The sequence below is a fragment of the Panthera uncia genome (genome assembly GCF_023721935.1).
Source record: "Panthera uncia isolate 11264 chromosome B2 unlocalized genomic scaffold, Puncia_PCG_1.0 HiC_scaffold_24, whole genome shotgun sequence".
Classification (NCBI taxonomy): Eukaryota; Metazoa; Chordata; class Mammalia; order Carnivora; family Felidae; genus Panthera; species Panthera uncia.
In genome coordinates, this window is record NW_026057580.1 from 34,782,412 (window position 1) to 34,799,156 (window position 16,745).

The 16,745-nt window shown below is 38.8% G+C and overlaps 1 long non-coding RNA gene and 1 pseudogene across 1 annotated transcript; both read right to left on the minus strand.

Moving 5' to 3' along the window:
* Positions 1-2,849: 2,849 nt before the first annotated feature.
* On the minus strand, positions 2,850-4,651 carry LOC125938627 (60S ribosomal protein L7a-like; annotated as a pseudogene).
* Positions 4,652-5,085: 434 nt separating this feature from the next.
* On the minus strand, positions 5,086-15,086 carry LOC125938632 (uncharacterized). Its single transcript, XR_007462756.1, has 3 exons — positions 14,993-15,086; positions 14,569-14,707; positions 5,086-5,205 (listed from the first exon to the last, which is right to left on the minus strand). It is a non-coding gene; the product is annotated as an uncharacterized LOC125938632 (long non-coding RNA).
* Between the last annotated feature and the right edge of the window lie 1,659 nt (positions 15,087-16,745).

Consider the following 16,745-nt stretch of genomic DNA (forward strand, 5'->3'; position numbering starts at 1 on the left):
AATGTACAGATGTTAGGAAAAATACATACGTCTTCTCCAAATTAGATAAATCAGTCTTGCTTCATGAAGGAGACTTGCGCTGTAGTGATTGTATTTCTCATGTTGATAATTGTATTGATAGTTTATAATAACGAGAACAAGCCTTCTGTGTTGTTCTTGATCTTTGCTTTTACTGTTGTTAATTTGTTTTATTGTCCATTATGTGGAAATGAAGAGGAAGGAAGGGACTAGAATAATTGAGTTGGTCAATACTTTGTTTTGTTGCCACAAGCTTCCTATTTTGGATGTCAAGAGAGATCCCTCTGCCTCCATCTTTGTTGGCCTCACCTATGTAACTAGGTCCTCATTTTGTTTATTCTTTTTAGTGTTGAAATCCTTCCTGGGTAGCAAGACCTGCTCCTCACATCTTGATTAACTCTCACAAAGTTGTTGTTCTGGGAGGGTGGACCTTTTTAGGAACTGGTCTCTTGCCCACCACTCCCAGTGAATTATCCATCTGCTAATTGCTTCCATCTGCTATTTGACCCCTGATAAACATGAATGAACCTTGAAAACATTATGCTGAGTGGAATAAGCCTGTTTTACAAGACCAAATAGTATGATTTTGTTTATATGAAATGTCTTTAATAGGCAAACCTATAGAACAGGAAGTAGATGAGTACTTGCTTAGGTCTGCAGGGATGAGGATACAAGAGAGTGGTGGCTACAAGATAAGGAGTTTCTTTTCTGAGATAATGAAAATGTCTTACAATCGACTATGGGAATGATTTTACATGCCTGTGAATATACAAAAAGCCATTAAATAATATACTTTAAATGTGGTGTGTGAATTTTCTATGTGAATTACATCTCAATAAGGCAGTAGTTAAAAAAGAACAAGCAAAACTGAAAAAAAAATATTGATCTCTGTTGGAAACAAGTCTAAATTTACAACATCGCTGAGTAACATTCCTGGTAGCTCCTTGCATCTTTGTTTTCCTTCCATGCCCGCCCCACCACACATGCACACACACACACACACACACACACACACACACACAACCTGAGCTACTTCAGTTTCTCTATTCTTCCTTATTCTCTATTCTTCCTTATTCTTCCAGTTTCCTCCCTTTCCTTCTGATCCACTATTTCACGGGTCCTAGTATACCTGGTAGTTGAGTTTTCCAAGTATTCCTTGGTTTGAGATGTTGTCCACACTCTTCCCAGTGTTCTCTATAAATTGCACAATGTCTAGTCACATTTAAGGCTGTCATAGCTGAGACTATTTTACTTCATGATAAAAGTAGTATGTTTATTGGACCTTAACAGGCTTACTCCATCCAGAGTTGTGGAGAAAGGTTTATACTACAGTAGCAAAAGACAAGATATGGGAACGCCTTTGCAGTTTTTAAGAAAATAAAGTAACTTTGCTCCAGCAGGGTTTGGGTGAATTGGACACTAGAAAAGCAAGAAGGGACAAAAGTGTGGGGGAAGACTTGTATCCCATGCTGAGAAATGTGGGAAGGGGATAACCATTAGGCAGCAGGGAATCTCTGAGTGTTTGATAATGGTCAAATACTAGAAGATTTTTTTGTATCTGTATTATTTCAGTGCTTTTTGATACTTTCTAAATCTATTCTCAATTTGTAGCATATGGTCACACAAAACTAATTTTCTTCCCTTGAAATGATCATTTCATGTTTTAAAACCATCATTAATTTAATTTTATACAACTCTAATGGTTATCATGAGTCACGTTCGTTATCATCATTATTATTATGTAATTTTGGGGTTAAATATTAACTAGGCTTTTAAATTTCTAGCTAAATATTTTATCGCAGACCCTTTGATTTCATGCTAGTTGTTTTGTATCCATGACTGAACAACATGAATGTTTTCAAATTTTTGGCACAAAGGCTGCATAATTTAGAGATAAAGAGCTTCTTTAAAAATTAAAAAAAAATGACAATCTATAAACATAAAATTGCTAAATGAAACTAATACAAAACTCTTAGGAATCACAGTGATCAAATTGTGAGATTGATTAATTTGCAAATCATAGAATATAAGCAAGGTAACTTTTAGTCATGGGCTCTCTGTCATATTTCTCCTGACACAATTTTAATAAGATTCAGACAGGATCCAGAGAATCAGTTTTGATCCCTGCCACTCTATTTTCCCTTCAGCCCATTTAGATAATTATTAATTTATCTATGCTAATCATCATCACTCTATTTATGAGCAGTCTCTAGAACATTCTCAGATGCAAGTGATTTCTACTTCTCCTTAAGTCCTAGATGTTTTCATTGTCACTCACTTTTTCTTCCTACTTAGTGTCTAGTACATATCATATGTACACCTTATATCCTTAATTATTGATAAGTATTATTGATACTTCAAGCCCTAATCATATTTTTCTCCATCCCCCCATTGTGCTTAGCAGAGCATCAGCAAAGAGTAGGCACTCAAGTGTCTTTGAACAAATGAATGATATATTTTTCTCATGATCTTCTTTTAAGCTTCTCTCTCATAGCAATTTCTCCTTTCAGCTGTGCACTGAGACCCCTTTAGCAATTATTAGCATCCATTATGTCTCAATGTAAATTATCAAATATCTATTTTGAAAAGGCACTCTATTAAGAGGCTAAGAGATGGACAGATAGAAAAGACCCTCAAGGAGACTATATATTGATGATATATATGTTGATAATAGTAGATTATATATAATCTTTCAAAAACCAAAGATGATGAAATTAGAGATTGCCATAGATATGTTTTACACATCTTTGTTACTAATTTTTAAAAATTGAACTAAAATAAATTTTCAAAGAATGACTGGAGCCCATCTATTTCAGATAAGCAATCTGGATTTGTCTGTTTTTATAAAAAGAATGTGTCTTTTTTGTGCTATTTTGACTTTTTTTGAAAGAGAACTTTTTGTAACTTTTATGTACAGAAAATTCAACAGCTTATGCTTAGCCCAATTTTGTGGCCAGTTCTTTAGCCTTTTCCAACTTGGCAATGTGAGCCACTGCCTGTGGACCTAGGATATTGCGTCCCCAGTGACAGCATATCTCATCATATCTGTCAGTGTAATTGGTCCTGATAGCTTCCACCTGCTTAGCCAGAACTACAGCTCTTTTGTCTTCCGAGTTAACCTGTGTGAAGGTGAGAGTAGTGCAGGTCTTCCTGTGGACCAGATGTCCTAGCTTGGCCTCCTTTCCCTTGATAATGCAGTAGGGAACCCCCATCTTACGACACAGGGCACACAGGAGACAACCACCTCAGTGGGATCCACATCATGTGCAATCACCGCCAGCCGAGCTTTCTTGTTTTCCACCAAGACGGTGACAGTATTAGCCCCAGTTGAAGGACAGGTGACCTCTTAGAGGGCCATCACCTTTGCTGGCAGCTTTCTACTCAGCCTGGAGCAACAATCTTTGCTTCTTATTTGTCTCTGGTCTGTATCTGTGGGCCAGCTTAAGCAGTTGAGTGGCTGCTTGGTGGTCCCAGGCCTGGGTGAACTGGTTAATTATGGGAGGCACTTTTAGACATTTATAGAGAATATCCCTTTGCCACTGCAGCCTGATTGGTGACAAAGCGGATGAGGTCCCTTTTGGGCTGGATATCCTGTCTAATACCAAAATTCTTGGGCCTTTTCTCAAATAGGGGATTGTCCACCTTCTTGGCCTCCTTCTTCCTCATGTCAGCAGGAACAGGGTTGACCATCTTGTTCTTAACCTTCTTTCCTTTCAGCATCTTGGATGACTGGAGCTGTGCTTTGATTTTTAAAAATTTTTCTTACTTGACTATAGTTAACATGCAGTGTTACACTAGTTTCAGGTGTATTACAACTTGGCGATTTGACAAATTCATACACCGTGCTATGTTCACCACAAGTATAGCTACCATCTGTCCCATTACATTGCTATTACAATATCATTGACTGTATTCCTTATGCTCTGCTTTTTATTCCTGTGACTTGCTCATTCTATAACCGGAAGCCTGTATCTCCCTTTCCCCTGTACCCATTTTGCCCCCACCCACCCCACACTCCTCCCCTCTGGCCACCATCAGTTTGTTCTCTGCATTTATAGTTCTGATTTTGTTTGTTTATTCTTTTTTTTTTTTTTAGATTCCATTTGTGAGTGGAATCATATGGTATTTGTGCCCCTTTCAACTGATACATTAACAGATGGGTTCCTTTCACTTAGGGTCACAGATCAAACTTATTCATCTTGTCTTTCTCTAATCAAAATTATGGTTTGGTTGACAATTTAAGAAACTATTTTTTAAAGTTGTTTAAAGGTTGGTTAACTTAACTGCTTTAAACTTTTGAAATTCTCAGTTTCTATATAAAGTGTATGGCTCATGATCTCAGGATATATACAGCTGTTGCAATTGTTTTTCGTGCCTCATTGTCAAGTGACATAAAGGAGGAATTTGGTGGCTGGCTTTGGAATTCTTTTTCTGTAAACTGATATGCAACACATCCCAAAATAAAATATCTAATATGCCCGTAATTGGTAATGAATGTGGAATTTGGGATACACAATATTATTGCTACATTTATAAGTTACCCAACAGAAGGAAGAAAATTCTAGATCTTGCTGAAGATTTAATAGGTAACTTGGTTGCCCCAAGGGTTTCTTGGCTGGTGAACAATCTTGGCTGATGGAAAAAGATTCCTTTGAAATGCTGTGGATTTGTTTCATAATTTAAATTATTCCAGGACAAGGAAGAATTGAGGACAGAGGATAACTCAGTGAAGAGATGGACCACTGCAAAGGAGGAAGAATCTTGCAGCATAACAATTCTGGGAAATAAGAAATTTGAGCAGGTCAGTCAGTATAAACCCAAGTATTTGAGGATTTGAGTGTAAAATAAAAATCTAAGAGCAAGGACAGACCCTTTCCGGATGGTTAATCATAAAGTACAAAAATTAGCTGAGTTCAAAGTCTTTGCTGAAAATAGGAATGTGTGATCTTTTAGAGGTTTAAAATCTGTGGTGGACTATCTGAAAAATACAGCAGTATTTTGGTGCTGCTAGGACAGGGAATATGGAGAGGGCACCTGATGGTGGGGAGTTCTCCTCTTACAGCCATGTGCAGCAGCCTCCACTAGATTAACAGTCCTGGCCTCCAGCCACACACTTTAGTCACTCTCCCCATGAAGAAGGCATGTGCTGTCGCTTTGCTGGATCACAGGTGTTGATTCATTTCTCCCCTGGGGCAGAATGGGGAGGGGTAATATATACAAAGGCATCATTTGGTGTTTGATTATTGCATTTCTCCCCTCTCCACTCCAGATGAATATGAGGTAAAGATCCTTTATATTTAGAACAAAAAAAATTGTTTTCACAGAAAAATTACAATAGTATAGGGTTCCCATATAGCCCACACCATTTTCCCTGTTAGTAACTTCTTACAGTATTAGTATGGTACATTTGATACAATTAGTGAACCAATATATTGATACATGATTATTAAATAAAGTCCATACTTGATTCAGATTTCCTTTTTACCAATTCCTTTTCTGTTCCACTGAGAACATCATGTGACATTAATCATTGTGTCTCCTTAGGCTCGTCTTGGCTCTCACAGTTTCTAAGACTTGTTTTTGATGACCTCAGTGGTTTTGAGGATTATTGGTCCTGTAATTTGTAGAATGTCTCTCAGTTGTGATTTATGGGTATTTTTCTCACAACTAGAATAGGATTATGTGTTTTGGAGATGAAGATCACAGAGGTAACATGCCATTCTTATCACATAATATAAAGGGACAAACTATCACCTTGATTTTCACTATTGATGTTGACTTTGATTACCTGGCTGAGGAAGTGTTGGTCAATTTTCTCCACTTAAAACTTGTCTCCTTTCCATAATGTATTATTTGGAAGGAAGTCATTATGCACAGCCCACAGTTAAGAACTAGGGAGCCCTGCTCCACTTCTTTGAGGATTGTTCAATGTTAACATTAAGCATTTGATACATGTGTTGTGCAACATTTTTACAAAGGAGTTGTGCTGTTCAGTTACTGGGGATATTTATGAACTTAAAAGGCAACTGACAGAATATTGTGGTTTGGGTAAATGTGCAGAAATGGGTAAGAAAGAAAATTTATTCTTTCATTTGCTGGACATTTTTGATCACTGACTCTGGTTTCAAACTTGATGCTGTATCAAAGACTTGCCCTCAGAGAGGTTATTACAGTTAAGCACAATAAATAATTTTTAAAAATCTAGGGGCTCCTGGGACTCGGTCAGTTGAGCAACCAACTCTTGATTTTGGCTCAGGTCATGATCTCATGGTTCATGAGTTAGAGCCCCCCACATCAGGCTCTGCAGTGGCAGTGTGGACCCTGCTTGGGATTCTCTCTCTTTGTGTCTCTCTGCCCCTCCCCCACTCACTCTCTCTATTAAAAATCAATAAATAAACATTTAAAAAAAAAACCAGCCAAGCTACAGTAAAACATGAGGGCAAAAATTTAACATAAAACTTTTTGTTGCCTGAAGGTACATTTCTACAGACTAGACCAGTGTTTCTCAGGGCTTAGTGGGAATTTAGTGCAAATTGACACAAAAAGGTGGATCTTTCAAATAGCCAGAATATGACCCTGTTGATGTCCTAGAGAAGAAGTATGGTACATAACTCTTATCTTTCACAGGTGTGTCCCCTGCAGGGCCTGAGGGCAACATGATTCCCTGTGAGATAAACAACTAACTGACTGGGCCAGTGAAAATAATTCTCTTATCTTATCCAAATGAATTTTTCACAGTCTGCCTGTTTATTCATACCATTTCCACTTGGATTAAAATAGTGCTTTTATTCACTTCTTTAATTATTATTTGGGCTTTAGAGCTTCACCTATATAACCTAGACAAGAAGTTCTCAAAGAATATTACAAATCACCAAGTCACAGGATATCGATAGATAGTACACACACATTGTTAATCTTGGAATTCATTGGGTTTGATGAAATCTGAGGTTTATTTTCACTCTTTTCTTTTATATTAATTAGAGCTAAAATAAGCATGACTAGAATCAGGAGTTTTGTGAGTGCCAAATTATTTGTTTTCTGCTACTTCCATGTTGAAAGAGCCCTGATACTGTAATGGTGTCCAGCTTTGCCCAAATTGGCTCCCGGCTAAGTTATGATTGTTATAAATCTACTACAATGCTCCTATTCTTCTAGCTAGTAGTTGGTTTAGGGTGAGTTCTACCCCATTTCTGATGGAGACTTGAGGGAGGTCAACTGAGAGTAGAGGGCTTTGGGAAAGAGTTTGTATCACTCCTTAAATTAGATGAACAAGGAAGAGACTTTGTATATTTTCCTGTATGATTGAGTCCCTGGTCTGTAGCCATTTGTGAGCACAAAGGATGTTAGCTTGGGAGAGTCAGACTTGCTAAGAATGGCAAAACAGGAAAATGAAGAGAACTTTGGTGCCATAATATCATTGAACAACTGAATTAACAAACACTGGACCATTTGTTTGTGAGATAACAAGTTTTCTTCCTTTTTGTTTAAGCCGATTGGGTCAAGCTTATTTTCTATTTGCAACCAAAGCATTCCATAAGAATGGTTATATACATAAAACCACACGTGTGAAAGAAGTTAGGGCTATTTAAGATATTTCAAAGATAATTTTGTCTTTAAGCGTTTTTTCAATGTATGCTGACTTTAGAACCTAATCCCTGCTAAGAGACAATTCCCCAGAATGTTCATTGATGAAGGATGGTAATATTACTTCTTAGTCTAGCATCTACCTTATTTTCTTTTACATATTTTAAGTTAATGTCCTAACTTCTGTTTCCCTAGTCTGGAAAGTCCACTCATTGGGTGGACTTCATTGTATCTCAATACTATCTTTTGGACAAGGATAAACATCCGGCCCAGTTCAGGCAACTTAGATGCTTTCTCCAGGCTATTTGGATTTGGGTCTCTGAGACATGGGTCAGTTTTTTTGTTTTTTGTTTTTTTAGCTCTTTCACTGAAAAGGAATGCAAATTAAGATCTGGACCGACCATGTTTGGCCTTACACATGACAAAATAGAGAAGGCAATTAGGCAAAAAAAGAAAAAAATTGAAGGGAGAGAAGCAGGAGTAAGAGACCACATAAATCCAGAGAGACAGAGAGAGTAATTTTAATGTCCATTTTCTGGATCTATTTGCTTCTGAGGGCTGGCCTCGGATTTCATGAAATAAATTTATATTTGCTAATGTTTCATACTTCTCATTAAAAGAAATCGAGGGAGTCTATGTTACTTGCAACCTTTTGATACTTGACTAAGGTACTTGTGAACTAAAAGAGACTTAATGGGATTTGATTTTCCTGTTTTGGTAATGCCACAGCAATCGGCATTCTCTTATGGCACTGATATCAATCTGTCTTGCATTAGAGCAACTTGGTGACTTACATAATCTACTTAGTAGTGTGTGAGTTTAAGAGAAAAGATTAGCCTTATTAATTTTTTAATCTATTAAATCATGAAGTATTATCCTTTATCTATAACAGAAATTTAAAATACTTGTTGAAAGAGAACTATTGCCTAATGAAGGAGTAAATAGGATTTTCATCCTTCCAAATTAAATGTTTATTTCAGGTATCTTAGGAATGCCCTGAACCACTGACTAAAGACATATCCAAATAATCATTTTGTTTATTCAAAGTTATTTAATACAATTAAATCATTTTCAGCACTAACCAGCATTGTTCCCTAGGAATATTTCAAAGCCACAACAAATGCCATTGTAAGTTTTAAAATATTGTTGGAGGTTAAGTAGTTCTTTTTAAAACAAACATGTTTGATTTTCTTAATGTGATTTTATTGACAATAATCTTAAAAATTTTTATTAAGAGGAGACATTGCTATAGGGTTGGGATTGCTCTAATGACCCTTCTTTCAAACAGTACATGAATTATCCTCTTTACAGAATGAGAATCAAAGAAATCCTCTAACTATTCTAAGATGGCTCAACTCTAGGCCCCTGACCTCTCTTTTCTTAGAGCATTTACCTTGGAAAACGAATTAGAAATTCTTTCTCTGCCCCATTTGAAATGTATATTATCTTTTCCCTGCCTTTTGCTATCACCAAGAATGTCTTTCTCAAGGACCTGGGGCCATCTCTTTGAAGTGTAATCATCACAGAAGATAGTGCCTATATCTTTGGCTATCAGATATCAAGTATTCTGGGAGGATAGGGGACAACTTCCTTGGGCACATTGCTCCAGATTGTAAAACTACCTCCTGACATGAAGATATGAGAAAGTTACTTTTCCTTTGGGTAAAGCCAATTAGCAAACACAGGTGCCTGCAGTTCCCCCAACCTAGTTCTTTGTGCCTCTTGGATTTCAATGCCTTTTTCCTTCCCCAGATCCAGGAAGTTCTCAGCTATTATTTCTTCAAGTACACCTTCAGCACCTTTCCCTCTCTCTTCCTCCTCTGGAATACCAATTATGCGTAGATCATTTCTCTTTAGTGCATCACTTAGTTCTCTAATTTTCCCATCATACTCCTGGGTTTTTTTTATCTTTTTCTCAGCTTCTTCTTTTTCCATAATTTTATCTTCTAGTTCACCTATTCTCTCCTCTGCCTCTTCAATCCGAGCCATGGTTGTCTCCATTTTATTTTGCAGCTCATTTATAGCATTTTCAGCTCCTCCTGGCTGTTCCTTCATCCCTTGATCTCTGTAGCAATAGATTCTCTGCTGTCCTTTATATTGTTTTCAAGCCCAGCGATTAATTTTATGACTATTATTCTAAGTTCACTTTCTGTTACATTGTTTAAATCGTTTTTGATCAGTTCGTTAGCTGTCGTTATTTCCTGGAGGTTTTTTTGAGGGGAATTCTTCTGTTTCATCATTTTGGATAGTCCCTGGAGGGGTACGGAACTGCCGGGCACTTCCCCTGTGCTGTCTTGAATAACTTGTGTTGGTGGGCGGGGCTGCAGTCAGACCTGATGTCTGCTTCCAGCCCACCGCTGGGGCCACAGTCAGACTGGTGTGTGCCTTCTCTTTCCCTCTCCTAGGAGCAGAATTCACTGTGGGGTGGCGTGGTCCATCTGGGCTACTTGCACACTGCCAGGCTTGTGGTGCTGGGGCTCTGGCGTACTAGCTGGGGTGGATGGGCAAGGTGCACAGGGGCGGGAGGGGCAGGCTCAGCTCGCTTTTCCTTCAGAGATCCACTTCAGGAGGGGCCCTGCAGCACCGGGAGGGAGTCAGACCCGCCAGAGGGATGGATCCACAGAAGCACAGCATTGGGTGTTTGCGAGGTGCAAGCAAGTTCCCTGACAGGAACTGGTTCCCTTTGGGATTTTGGCTGGGGGATGAGCGAGGGAGATGGCGCTGGTGAGTGCCTTTGTTCCCCGCCAAGCTGAGCTCTGTCGTCCAGGGCTCAACAACTCTCCCTCCCGTTGTCCTCCAGCCCTCCCATTGTCTGAGCAGAGCTGTTAGCTTATAACCTTCCAGATGTCAAGTCTCGCTTGCTGTCGGAACACACTCCATCCGGCCCCTCTGCTTTTGCAAGCCAGACTCGGGGGCTCTGCTTGGCCGTCTGGCCGCCCCTCCACCCTGGCTCCCTCCCACCAGTCCGTGTAGCGCACACCACCTCTCTGCCCTTCCTACCCTCCTCTGTGGGCCTCTTGTCTACACTTGGCTCCAGAGAATCCGTTCTGCTAGTCTTCTGGCGGTTTTCTGGGTTACTTAGGCAGGTGTGGGTAGAATCTAAGTGATCAGCAGGACACGCGGTGAGCCCAGCATCCTCCTATGCCGCCATCTTCCCAGGATCCTCCTCCCCCAACCTAGTTCTTAAAAACTCTCCAGCTGCTTTTTTTTTTCAAATTTTTATTTAAATACTAGTTAGTTAACATATAGTGTAATATTGGATTAACCACTTATGTATAACACCCAGCACTCATCATAAGTGCCCTCCTTAATATCCATCACCCATTTAGCCCATCCCCCACGTATCCCCCTCCATCAACCCTCAGTTTATTCTGAGGTAAGTGTTTTATTTATTCTGAGGTAAGGATTTTTCCCTTAAGGTTGCCATTCCATGCTTTCTGGTTTTTACTGCTTGTAACACTTACCTCCTAAGCCTTCCAGATCTGCTTACCTCAGCCGCTCAACTGACTGAGCCACCCAGGTGCCCGGAGGCTTGCCTTTGTAAGACTATACAGAACTCCTTCACCATGTACAAATGGAAGAACAAATCAACTGCTAGTGTTTAATGAGTGTCTACACTATGTAGATCCTGCACTAAAATGTTAGTTTTATATCTGATAAGAATTAGCATATGCTGTTGATATTGTCCATTTTCCACATTGAATAAGGTGATTTGTTTCATCATTTTTACACATCATTTTTATATAAACTTAAATATATAAGCATGGTTTTATTATTCCTTGGTCAAGAAATTACTCATTTACTTAGATAACATTTATTAGGCCATATTATGTTAGAAGTGATAATGCCAGAGATAACTTTTCTTAAGTTGCTCATGATTGAGGAGCTGAGACAGACATCTAAACAGATGATTATAATACAACACAACCTGCACAATAATAAAGGAATTTTTGAAAGTGTTACTTGAGCAGAGGAAAAGGAAATGAGTATGATTTGGATGCAAAGCAGTTTAGGAAAGATGCTACAGAGTATACCTGCAAATGCTATTATCCTCCATACCAGAATTTTCCTACAGACTTTTATAAAGGTTTTCCAATTATGATTTAGGGGCAGGAGCTGATCTAATAACGTGGGGTATAGTTTACTAGAATGTGATTTTTTTTTGTTTTCTGGTCAGTTAAAAAACAATGGTGTTAATGTACTAGCTATAGAGCCTGGCACCCACATTTTGGAATGGGTGAAAACAATTCAAAGCAATCTGCTCCAAAATGAAGCCAACAAGATATTTCTGCCAAGAAATGATGGCAGAGTTCTAAATAGAATCATTTTGTGATGGTAGAACTGTTTCTCATCTTCCTTCCTTTATAGCATATCTTGTTTACATTCGGTTAATAAATTAAAATGCAATTGTTACCACAAAGCAGGCCACTTGAACAAGTGTGTTTCCAGAAAATTTTCATTTAGGTTATGTTTGGCTCACATGTGTTTATGGAATGCCATCACTGTGTTACCCACTTTGAATGCATTTAGGTAGCACCAAGTAACAGGACCCATTGAACACATATTTGAGTTTCATATGAGGCATATGTTCATTTAGGCAGCTGCTGTAGTTTCTGTGCTATCAGTAGAATTCTACAAAGTAATTAGGACAGTGTGTGCAAGACCAAAGACCTGAAAACCAGTAACTGAGTAGCTCTCCTTTCAAAGTTGAAGCAAAAGAAATCTTAGATAAAGGGGGTATACAGGCATGCAAATATTTGAAATTGAATAGTAGCAGTAAAATTTTTATTTTAAAAAAAGATTTAGGGAAAACTGTGGTATAAGTAGAATATAGGATACCTACTACAGGAAAATACATTGGAATCTTGGATGGATGGAACATATCCTCTCAGTCAGATACCATATTCAGATGTGGTTGTTTGTTGTTGTTACTGTTGTTGTTGTGGTGGTGATTTTGCTTTCTGTAGATATGCTGATGCTTACTTTAGAGAAATTAAAGTTGGGCTTCCTGATTAAGATTATTTGTCATTCTACTTTAGTCAGATGAGTATCTCTGAACCAGTATACTTTCTTCAATACCAATGAGCCGCAACCCTTGGTAGCCTCTAGAAATATTTCATAATGCTTAACTAAAAATGCAGATTTCCAAGTTATCCTTCAAAATTTTGTATTTGTACACCAGGGTAGAACCTAGGAAGCTGTGTTCCTAATAATGTCCCTGGGTGATTTTATCTCTATTTATTTTAATTTTTTTGGTACACATTTTTTTGACAGAGAGAGAGCATGTGTGTGGTCGTGCATGCAATCAACAGAGGGGTGAAATGTGGGGAGAGAGAAAGAAAGAGAGAGAGAGAGAGAGAGAGAGAGAGAGAGAGAGAGAATCTTAAGCAGGTTTCACACCTAGCACTGAGCTCATCTCATGACTAAGGGATCATGACCTGAGCCAAAATCAAGAGTTGGATGCTTAGGGCTGATGGCTCGGAGCCTGGAGCCTGTTTCCGATTCTGTGTCTCCCTCTCTCTCTGCCCCTCCCCCGTTCATGCTCTGTCTCTCTCTGTCCCAAAAATAAATAAAAAATGTTGAAAAAAAAAAATTTAAAAAAAAGAGTTGGATGCTTAACCAACTGAGCACCAAGTGTCCCTTGATACACATTTATATATGCCACTTGTATTTTTTTCTTTTGTAGATTACTGTTTTGTGTCCTTTGCCATTGTCTTCCTTTCCTTTTCTTAAAACTGATTCATAACAAAACTTATGTATTTATATATCTAAATTTTTGGTATATATCTTGATATTTATGTGTCTTGATATAGACAGATAAACTTTGATCTCTTATGTATATGGCAAAAATGCTCCCCATGTGTTTTAACTGTATGTTTGAGTGTATTTGGGTGGGGGGGATTATATGTGTGCATAATAAACAGGTAGTAACTGACATTGATTCTTGGTCCCATGATCTATGGCATAGTCCATTGCTAAGAGAGGGATAATTTGAGTTATTGGTTTCAGTGGGATTATGTTTTTGCAATACACACCAAATTTTAACCAATATCTTCTGGCACTTGCTATTCCCCTTTGTTCCTCTATAGCCAATCAAGGCAAGAGGCTATTCTGAACTCACTGCTCTGGGGAGAAGATGTATTGGCAAAAAACAGAAGAGCAGCAGAGGAGGAGCTACTTCTGGCTTTTAGGTTTCAAGAGTTCAGGCCCTGCAAGTAGTAGAAAGGATTAAGGTAGCAAACAATAGATTTGAGAAGAAAATATGATGAATCAGGCCTAGTCTTTCTACCCCCAAACTTAGGGGGAAATTAATATTTGACTAGAGGGATGGGTCACTTGGGAGGGAATCTAAGGGTTCTTAGCTACCAGAGAGGCTGTGTGTGAGAAGCGGCCTTGTTCCCTTCCCGTGTGTAGGGGAGTGCATGTAGGGGCACAACCCTCTGAAGGATTAGTGGGCTCTGAGAGAAGAGGGAACCTATGGCCCCCTTTCTTCATTGATTGTTTAGTAGATCCATGGGTATATACAAGTCCCAAAAAACAGTTTCTATGATATATTTAGGACACAGACCCCAGATGGCCTCATAAAGTTTCTAGTTCTCCAACAGAGAGGGGAAACAGAATGTGTCTTTTATGGCTGAGAGTTGAGAAAAATAGTAGAGGTTGACATGGATATGTAGGGAATTTGCAGATAGAAATAAGAGATGAGTCAGTGGCTAATTGTGTATCTATAGTTGGGGATCTAGGTCTTTGTAGTCCCTTTACAGAGGCAATCTCTGGGAAAAGGCAGAGGGAGGTACGAAAATATGAATTAAATTGATTTCTGAAAAATATACTTTGATATACTTTGTATACACGCGCTTTGTGTACAGTCCTTGGCCTGTTAAGATGTCACCATGGAGCCCATGAACAGAGGCCCATTGCAATCATTGGAGAGGAAAAGCCAAAATATCCCCTGGATATACATACCAAACAGGCCAGGTGTAGATAAGAGTCACGTATTAAGAAGCACTCTGGATCCCAGGACACTTGATTTTTCTCCAGATCATCTCCAGTCTCAAGACAGCCTCATGTTAGTGGCATTCTGAAAGTCCTTTCTTTCTCCTAACTATCAGTGTGGAAGAGAACAGAATGAGGTTTTCAGAACAGGATGCTCCCACCTTTTTCAGTGAGGTTTTGTCCACTAGTCAGTCCACCATGTGACCCTGTGTGGTCGGTGGATATTCACAGGGTGAGCTATTCAATCTCCTACTTCATCTTTTAACTTGTTCTTTCTTGATTCCTCTTTTATTGGGTCTATAATTTTATGGAACAGGTTCAATTTAGTTACCCTGGCTTTTTTAACCAGGGGGACTAGCTTTCCATCATCTAACATCTGGGTACATTTACTGACCTTAGATCAGGAAATGTTGGGAAATGTTTTCTTCAAGGGGCCAGAGAGTAAATATTTTAAGGCTTTACAGGCTGTTTGGTCTCTGTTGCAACTACTTGACTCTGCCATTGTAGCACATAAGCAGCCATAGGCAATATGTAAATAATGGGCATGATTATGTTTTCATAAAGCTTTACAAAATAAGCATCTGACCAGATTTGGCCAGTGAAGTTAGTTTGCCAAACAAACTGCCTTAGACTGTGGCTCACCCCACTTTTTGTCTAAGAATTGGCTGGTGGAAAATCAGGATTTGGACTATGCTGAGAAGGATATTCAAGGTAAATATTTTATTTGCCTCTCCAAACAATGTATAAAAATAAGCTTGCACAGCATTGTGTGGACTGAACTGTTGGTGTTATTTAAAATTGAGTAATCCAAACTTTGAGAAATGGGCTGTGAACTCTGATTCTAGCTATATGAGTCAGACAGGCCACACTGGTAGAGAATAAGATTGCCAAAAATGCAAACAGATTTTCTCCCAATCAGCCTGGGGCATGAAGGATAACATATTCTCTCCTGGGATGTAAGCACATGGGTAATGGGCCTGGGTTATGCTTCACTTCTGAGGTATGAAGAGTCCTGTCATTAAGGACTAGGGTCCCTCAACATGTCAATCCTGTTGGGAGTCTGATAGGTCCTTAAAGCTCGGTTTGGAACACTCAGGTTGGCCACTCCCAGCAACAGTATTTGCCACCTTCTCTGCTACACTTCCTTGTCCCCAAGCTTTCAGAGAGTTAATAAATGTCACAGTTCTCCTCAATTATGTTGGAGGGACATAGGATGCAGTGTTTCTTCATAGGGCTGGCGGGGGCACTTCAGGGGTGATCACTAGTCAGCTGCAGCTGTGTAGACAGCCCAGGAAGAAGTGAAGGGTTTCACGTGCAAGCATGTGAGAGTTAGTGGCCTCAGAAACTCCCAGAACAGCTGCTAGAAATGTTGTGAGCAAGGCAGACTTTTGACAAATGCACCAATGGGGACTGGGGTTATGATAGTTGGAATGTACAAAGAAATATAAGCTTATTTCATATTTGGCACCTTGTAAGGCCACTGAGATAGGTTAAAACTGATTTCTAACCCACCCACATGCACTTATCTATATATATCTATATCTATATCCATATCTATATCTATATATTCTAAATTTGCTTGTTATATGCGCCTTATTTATGGTCACTTTTATTGTTGGGTTTCCTCCAAATACTTAGAAAGATTCAAACTTTCTACTGTTATAAATACTTTTTATAATTGTCTTTGTGAGTAAAATGTAGTCTGTGTTTTTCAAATGGTGTTCTTGAGATAGCTTCCTAGAAAGAGATTTGCTAAGTCAAATTACATGAGCATTTTTAAGGTCCCTGTTACATGCTGACATTTTGCTTCCAACAAAGTGTGAAAGTGCCTGTCTCACTTAGCTTTTAAAAGCACTGGATATGTGGGAGATCATTGCTAATTCAACAAATATTTTAATTTTATTTATTTGATTACTAATTAAATTGAATATTTTATGTGTTTGTTAGCCGTTTTGTGTTATTTTTTTTAAATTTTTTGAATTTTTTTAATGTTTATTTATTTTTGAGAGAGAGAGAGAAAGAGTGCAATCAGGGGAGGGGCAGAGAGAGCCGGAGACACAGAATACGAAGCAGGCTCCAGGCTGTGAGCTGTCAGCACAGAGCCTGATGTGGGACTTGAACTCAAAAACCACAAGATCATGATGTGG